This window comes from Solanum pennellii, chromosome 1 (genome assembly GCF_001406875.1).
Source record: "Solanum pennellii chromosome 1, SPENNV200".
In the NCBI taxonomy this organism is placed as follows: Eukaryota; Viridiplantae; Streptophyta; class Magnoliopsida; order Solanales; family Solanaceae; genus Solanum; species Solanum pennellii.
The window spans coordinates 21,154,600-21,162,799 of record NC_028637.1 but is presented as its reverse complement, the minus strand read 5'-3'; positions in this window follow the sequence as shown (position 1 = coordinate 21,162,799).

The following is an 8,200-nucleotide window of genomic DNA, read 5'->3' as shown; positions in this document are numbered from 1 at the left end:
GGGGGGGGGGGGAGGTTTGAGAATCTATAAAAGGTAAGAGAATCTTCAGAAGACAAAAGAAAAAAAAACAGTACGATTCATGTACATCATGCAGTAATACTTTCGCTGTAATTACCTCACCGCAATTTCTTGTTGCTAGTTACATTTAACAATAAAAAAGTGCAGTGCAGCTAACCTGTTTAAGTTCAGCTGATGTTAATATATCAAAATCATTTGGAGTTCTTTCCAGTATAAGATGTCTAACACAACCCGTGACAAGGTTAGCTGTTCAAAATAAATAAAACGAAAGGTGAGGCCACAAGGAGTAGAAATAGGAATCATCCTGTTCCAAAGAGCAAGACTAAGGATGTGTTTAGTACAAAGGAATACATTTATTTTTGAAATCATATAAAGGAAAACATTTTCAACAATTTATTTTTCAATTTTTCGATGATTGGTTGGTCCAAAGTTTTGAGAAACATTTTCATTGAGTAAACAACAACAATAACAACAAACCCAATGCAGTTTCATGTGTGGAGTATGGAGAGGATAGAGTGTACAAAAACCTTATCCCTATCTAGTAGAGGTAGAGAGGTTATTTCTGATTGACCCTCTCAAGAAAATCAATTAAAAGCAGTAAGGGAAAAAACAAAATCTGAAAGTGAAAAAGCCATGGAAGATAGTGTGGCAGACAATACATAACATTCAGAAGTAAAGGAACATTAACAACAACTAAATAGTTTGGTAACCAAATTACAAAGAACAAAAGATAGTAAAAAAACTGAACAAAAAACTATGTAAATAATGTTAATAAAACTGGTATGACAGAAAAAGCACATACATTCTCCAAACAAACAGGCATGCATATCTCACCGGAAAGTGACATACCCTTGAATTACCAACTAGACATCTACCCTAGTCTCCGACCTCTAAATCCCCTTATCTAATGACATGTCCTTAGCAAGCTGAAGATGTGCCATTGTCCTATCTAATTACCTCTTTACAATACTTCTTCAACCAACCTCTACCTCTCGTTAAACCCACCATTGTCAAGCTCTCACACCTCACAAGGTCCTTTGTAAGTTTTCTCTTCACGCGTTTGAACCATCTCAATATCCTTATTTCCACAACTTGTATCTTCTAAACATAGGAATTCTTAGATGGTCAACACTTCGCTCCTTACAACATAGTTGGTCTAACCACCATTCTATAGAACTTACCTTTTAAGTTTTGGGGTTACCTTCTTATCACACAAGACATCGAATGTTAGCCTTCATTTCATCCATACCGCATCAATATGGTGTGTGACATCGTCATCAAATCCACCATCTTATTAGACTATAGATCCAAGATATTTGAAACATCTTTTTAAGATGCTTGAAACTTCTTTTCTTGGGGATGACTATGAATTCGACCTTAGTTCCAGCTCAGCCTAATTTGTTACATCACCGAACTTGCACTACGAGTATTCTCTAGGAAAACATGTTCCTTAAAAATGAGGAAAATGATTTCCTTGATGAAACTATGGAAAACAAGTAATATTGCACATCAAATTGTCTCCTCCCTACCCTCCAGATGTATAGCGTGAAGCACGCAACTTCACTTGAGCTTAACAAACAGGTTTCTTTTGTCTTTCATAAAGCTTTGTAAACACTTGAGTGATACAATTGAAAAGAAAAGAGAAAAGTAAACCATGTGAGTGTAGGTATAGAAGTTGAGGAGGTGTCAAGGTAGAAATCTGGTTTGCATATCACACAGGTTAAAAGTTCATTTAATGGTGTAACAAGAAGATCTCTTCAATGCTCTTAAGGAAAACATTGAAACCCAAGGGGACTTAACTATGCACCACTTTGGTGATCTGAACCCTGATAGCTGACTAAGTGAATTTTTTAATTCCCCACACCCACCCACCCCCACCCCTATTCCCTCTTCAATGCAAGTAGAACATTAAAAAACCCTCTTCTTTTCTACCTTGTAACACTGAATAAGTTGTACTCCACCAAGAACACAATAAAAACCCAAAAGAGAACATTAAATAATCAAATTATCATCTTGAACACATACCCTTTTTGTTTAGCCCATTCAAAACCAATCTTGTAGGTTTCACAATCTTGAGGTACTTATTCCCAATTCTTCAGATCTCAATTTCTTCCATTTTGGTGCATCCACATCACCTATTTGAATGAAAAATTACCACCCCGAACTTCCAATTCACAATATAGCTCAAAGAAATCCAAACATATTGAAACTTTATCATCAAGATTTCACCTTTTCCACTGAAGCATTATAAGATCAATTCTTTAATACTTTTACAGGTTCAACAGCTACTGCTGCTACAGAGTTGCTCTTTCGAACATTGCGAAGCCAGAAGATAAAAGGCTACAAATATTGATTTGGGTTCCATTACAAGAACTTGAGGAACTGTCATTGTTATCCCCTTCTGGAGTTCTGGTTTAAGCCATTTTAACATCTTTGGGAGGGAAAGGATATATATGGATATGGTTTTTAATTTCATTTAGGTATACACAAAATAAAATATTCCGTGTGTTTCAATATAAGTATATGGTTTTTAATTTCATTTAGGTATATACCAAAACAAATATTTCGTCTGTTTCTATTTATGTAACACTTTCCGTTTTTTTAGAGTTAAACTGTTTAAGTTTGATCAGAAATTTGTATATGAAATCTTCAATTTTTTTGATATAAGATTTATATATTTGTAAACTATGTAGAAAGTATTATCAGTCACAACAATCAATAATTCAAAATGTTTAAAAGATGTATGAAAAATTTAAAGTCACAGTTAGATTTGTTTAAATCTCAAAATCCAAAAGATATCATATAAAATGGGACGGACGGATTATCTCATAGATTCCTTCCTACAATGTGTTGCTAGCCGGTACAATCCTAATTAATTAGGCTTCAATAAAAATATCAAACATAGTATATGAAAAACAAATAAAATACAAACAATCCTTGAATGCTTTATTAGGTTGCAAAATTAAAATTATATGGAGTCTAATATAAAATTGAATAAAACAGGTAAAAAATTAAATAAAATACTTCATACAGTGTTCCCTTTGATTGTGAAGCTCGGTAGAAAAATCTGAATCAATTGAACTCCAATATAAATGTTGAACAAATCAGACAAACAATCAATATACTTCATAGAGTGCTTCCCTCGAATGTGCTGATTTGTGAAAAAATATGAATTAGTTGGACTCTATTATGAATATTAAATACATCAGATAAATACAAACGAATAATTCATTGAGTCCTTCCCTCAAATACAAAATCTTGAATTAGTTTATTTTCAATACGATTATCGAATAAATCATATAAAAATAAAATATATACAAACAAATATTTTATGACATACACATAGTTCATCAGTTTGCACTATTTTTTATTTTTACATATCTGAGGTGCTGGCCTTTTTAGACACCTAAAACACTGTCGAATGTCTCAGTAATAAATAGAAAAAAACTTTTCTATGATTAAATAGAAATAAAATTGTATTAATCATAATTAATAATATTATTATATTTTTAAAATGTGTCTAATAGTTTTTGCAAAACATATTCAACTATAACACATCTTTATTCTATGATTGTAGTACGTCGCATTATCTCGTCTATTGTCTCCTTATAAACAAATTATTTCCTAGTGTTTATTTTAAGATTCTGATTTATTATACACATATAACAATGTTTAATGTTTAGTATATGCATTTCATAGTTTTGTGTTAATATATACTCAAGCTATTTATATTTGTTTTAAGCAAAGCCTAATGATGACTCCTTTTTTGATTCGTAATTCAAACAAAAAAAAATTATTAACCTATTATAATTTATCTCCACAAAAAAAATATTAAAGTACCTTTTGTCAGATTTGTAGAGCAGGTCAATATAATTTGCTTAGTTTTTCAACTATGATCTCATTAGTATGGAAGAAAAGATTTACTTTGTACGAGCATGGAATATTAATTCAAATATTTCGTTCATGTATCTTGCGTTTTGTATTTTTTCATAATGTATTTCTATATGATCGAATACAAAAGTAAAAAGACAAAAGAACGTCAAAAAGAAAAACAAATCTGAAGAACATGGTACAAACAAATTCGATACAAGAGGATTTTTCCAAGAAGATATTACCTAACAAACAAAAGAAACAAACTATCCAGGGTACATAATTTATTAATTCTACATCTTGCACTGACTTATATTATGTCAATCCCATTTTACTTGTTAAAATGAAACAAGTAAAGAGTTAATTGTAAATTTAGTAATTACGAACCATGAATAGATTGTTTCTTTTTGTTTGTTAAGTTGATAACTCTCTTGTTCCTTTCTAGATTTGCATGTTCTTCACATTTATTGTTGTTATTGACATTCTCTTTCAGTTTCAACTTTTATACTTCGATTATATGGAGCATATACGGTATAAAGATCATAGAAAGACCTATCAACGAATTATTTAAATTATCAATTCATGATCATACAAAGTAAGACTTCTCCTCAAGATTAATGAATTGAAGTTGAAAAATTCCGAAAACATGATTGATCAATGCTAGAAAAGTAAAAAAAAATACTTCTATTTATTTCATTAGATAAATTATAATAGGAAAATAAATTGATTTCTCTGGTATAAATGATAAATTCACAAATATCTATATAGTTTTTAATTCACAGTTCTCTATAACTTCTATACTATGTCAAAATGAATTCAAATAGTTTCCAAGGAGTTAATAAAATTTTCATTTGAACCATTACATTCACCATCAATTTATAAAAATAATGATCGTTTGAAGAGTTTGACCTAATAAATTTTTTTTTTAAAATTTTAATCAAATTTCTCTTCTGTCTCATTTGAACAATCAAATCCACTTCAACATTTAAAGAGGATGTTAGTTAAGACAATAATTATTATTATTATTATTGCTCTTAGAACATTTTTAATTTTTGATTTTTAGACATGGGAGACTCTATATCACCTCCCTACCAATATTTGTAAATACATAATAACTATATAATAATTATATCGTTAGTGTCAATGTACGCAAACCATACTCATTTAAAATAATGAAATTCTAATATTCGATGTCTCAACATCTGATAGGTTGCCTAAATACTCTAAAATTATAAAAAAAGATTATTGAAGATAAAAAAATTATGATTTTGTATTTTTACATAAGCGATGGATCATTGTGGTCCAAACCACTTTACATTAAGTATGTGAATAATAACTCCTTCACACTACTAATCATATTGCAACATACAAAACCAAGTAATTTAATATCAAACTAAGCAAAACTTAAGTGAAATGTGGAAGCAATCAATATATTGATCATACTAGTATAAAATATTAACATTATTAGGCATTATGTGAAAGTTATGATAAAAGCATATGTCAAATAATATTGATATAAACAACAATTACGTGTCAAAGTTCAAGCTAGTTAGGGTAAATTCTCTTTGTATTTTGGATTAGGGTGAGAAAGAATGGGTGTGCAGGTAACATGTGTAAGTTATACTTTCAATTTTTCACCACTATCTTACCTTAATAATTGGATTTGAAAGATATAAAGAATAATAGGGTTCATGGAACATAATAAAAAGGCAATTAATATAATGTGTTCACTAAAGGGAGGTTCCTTTTGTATCAAAAATGTAATTTATTAGCATAATAGATATTGTTACCTGGTTGTTAATAAACGAGTTGAGAACCATGAGTATCAAGCACAATTTCTGGCATAGACCTAGATATTTTCTGTTATTTATACCTTGAAGGATAGAGTTACCTAGTACATGTGTTCGTAAGATGATGTGATTGTCAATTTAAGAAATAAAAAGTGAACCACAACCAAGCAAGAAATATATATGATTTAGAAATATAAAGAAAAACTTCGAGATACTAATTGATGTGATTCTAGATGCAAGAACAATAAAGTGGACTACGATCAAGCAAGCGAGATATATGACTAAGAAATAGAAAGAAAGATGTTAAGATTTAGAATAAAAAATGAATGATCTAGCAAATAAAAGACATTCAATATTTGCTAGAACAAAATCTAAGGGTGAAAAGAAATCGAACTCACACAAGTGAAGACTTACCCAAGAAATCAAGAAGATTCAATTGAACAAGTATGAAGGTTCCCGCAAACTCACAAAGGATCCTAAACTTCTAATGTTCATTCAAAAACTAACCCCTAAAATATATCCTGGTACTACTATTTATAATAGTAGATAAACTAACTCAAAATAGTTACAATAATACTCTTGCTTACATTACAACTTTAGCATATTGTAAACCCTTCATTCTTGGAGGTGGAAGTTCTCGAATGGATTTTATCTTGGAGGGTTCTAATTCAACGCCTCTTCGGCTAACTGTAAAATCCAAAAGCTTGCCTGATGGAACTCCAAATGCACATTTAGCCGGATTAAGCTTTAGATTGTACTTTCTCAACCTTTCGAAAAATTTTCTTAGATCACGCACATGGTCAATTTGCGTTCTAGACTTAATGATGACATCATCGACATATACCTCAACTTCTTTATGCATCATGTCATGGAATATGGTAGTCATAGATCTCATGTAGGTTGTCCCTGCAGTTTTAGACCAAATGTCATGACTCTATAACAATATGTACCCCATGGGGTGGTGAAAACAGTTTTTTCTGCGTCTTTTTCATCCATGAGAATTTGGTGATATCCGGCGTAGCAGTCCACGAAAGATTGAATCTTGTGTTTAGCACAATTGTCAAAAAAGATATGAATGTTGGGTAGTGGAAAATTGTCTTTTGGACTTTCTTTGTTTAAATCTCTATAATCAACAAAAACACTAATCTTTCCATCCTTTTTTGTTACTGGCACAACATTAGCCAACCAAGTAGTGTATTGGACGACCCTGATCACTTTTGCACTCAGTTGCTTCATGATTTCCTCTTTGATTTTATCACTCATATCTATCTTAAATTTTCTCTGCTTTTGCTGGACAGGTGGAAAATCTATGTATAGGAAGTTTTTGAACTACCAGATATGCACTTAACCCCGGTATGTCATCGTATGACCAAGCGAAGAAATCTTTGTATTCAATTAAGACTTGAATTATGTTGTCTCGAGTATTTTGATCGACATGAATAGTTATCTTTATTTCTTTCCCTTCTTCGGGAGTTCCCAATTTAACCACCTCTGTTTCACTTCAATTAGGTTTAGGCTTATTTTCAAATTGATCCAAACCCCTTTTTATTTCTTCATCAGCTTCCTCTTCATCATATTCTTAGACTTAGGATTCACTGTTATGAGAGCAGACAACTTTTTAGGATCTAATTGTGAACTCCGCATGCATGTCATATTATTAAAGTTGAAGTAACTTAAAATGAAAATAAGATGACAAATATTAGAAAGAGTAGGAACAAAAAAGATGACTAGAACTTCCTTGCATTGAATGAGAAAGGATATAAGGGTTAACAACAAAGTGAAACAGCTACAATGTTTGAATTACAACCCTGAGAATAATCCAAGAAAAGAAAATAAAAAAACAGCAAAACAAAAAGTACCAGGACTCCTTTCTTGTAGGGAGAGGAGTGGCTTTCCAGTTATTGAGTTGGACATTCGGGCCGATAAACTGCACATCCATATGACTAGTGCCCGTACCCCTCTCAGTCATGTTTACCTCATAAAACATTTCCTTGATACCTTGACACATTTCATCCACATCATATTGGATAGGTTAGTCTGGACACGGTTCACCTTGAGATTTAATGAAAGATTGAGCAATATGGGGTATCGGCTTCGACAGATTCAAAGTATTTCTTTTATGATCTTTTGCCCATTTTCTATCAAATCTAGTTGGATTGAAACCCAAACCGAATGAATCTTGATTACCCATTAGATTGATAGGATTCACAATTCCTTGCATCGACAAACCTAACCCCTCTCCGGGTTAATATCCGTTTTGTACCATTTGAGCCACCACCATTATTGAAGTAGAGGACAGAGGAGGTTGGAGGATAGACTTTCCTTCTAAGAACTGATTAAACGTTTCCAAAGCCTAATAGTTGAGGTATTCACAACCTTTTTTAGCCTCAATGCAAGGTATTCAAGGATCTTAAGGTGATTGGAATATCATCTTCACCATGGACAATGATTTCTTGTTTGTAATGTTCAAACTTGACCACTTGGTATAGAGTAAATGGCAAAGCTCTAGTCATGTGGATCCA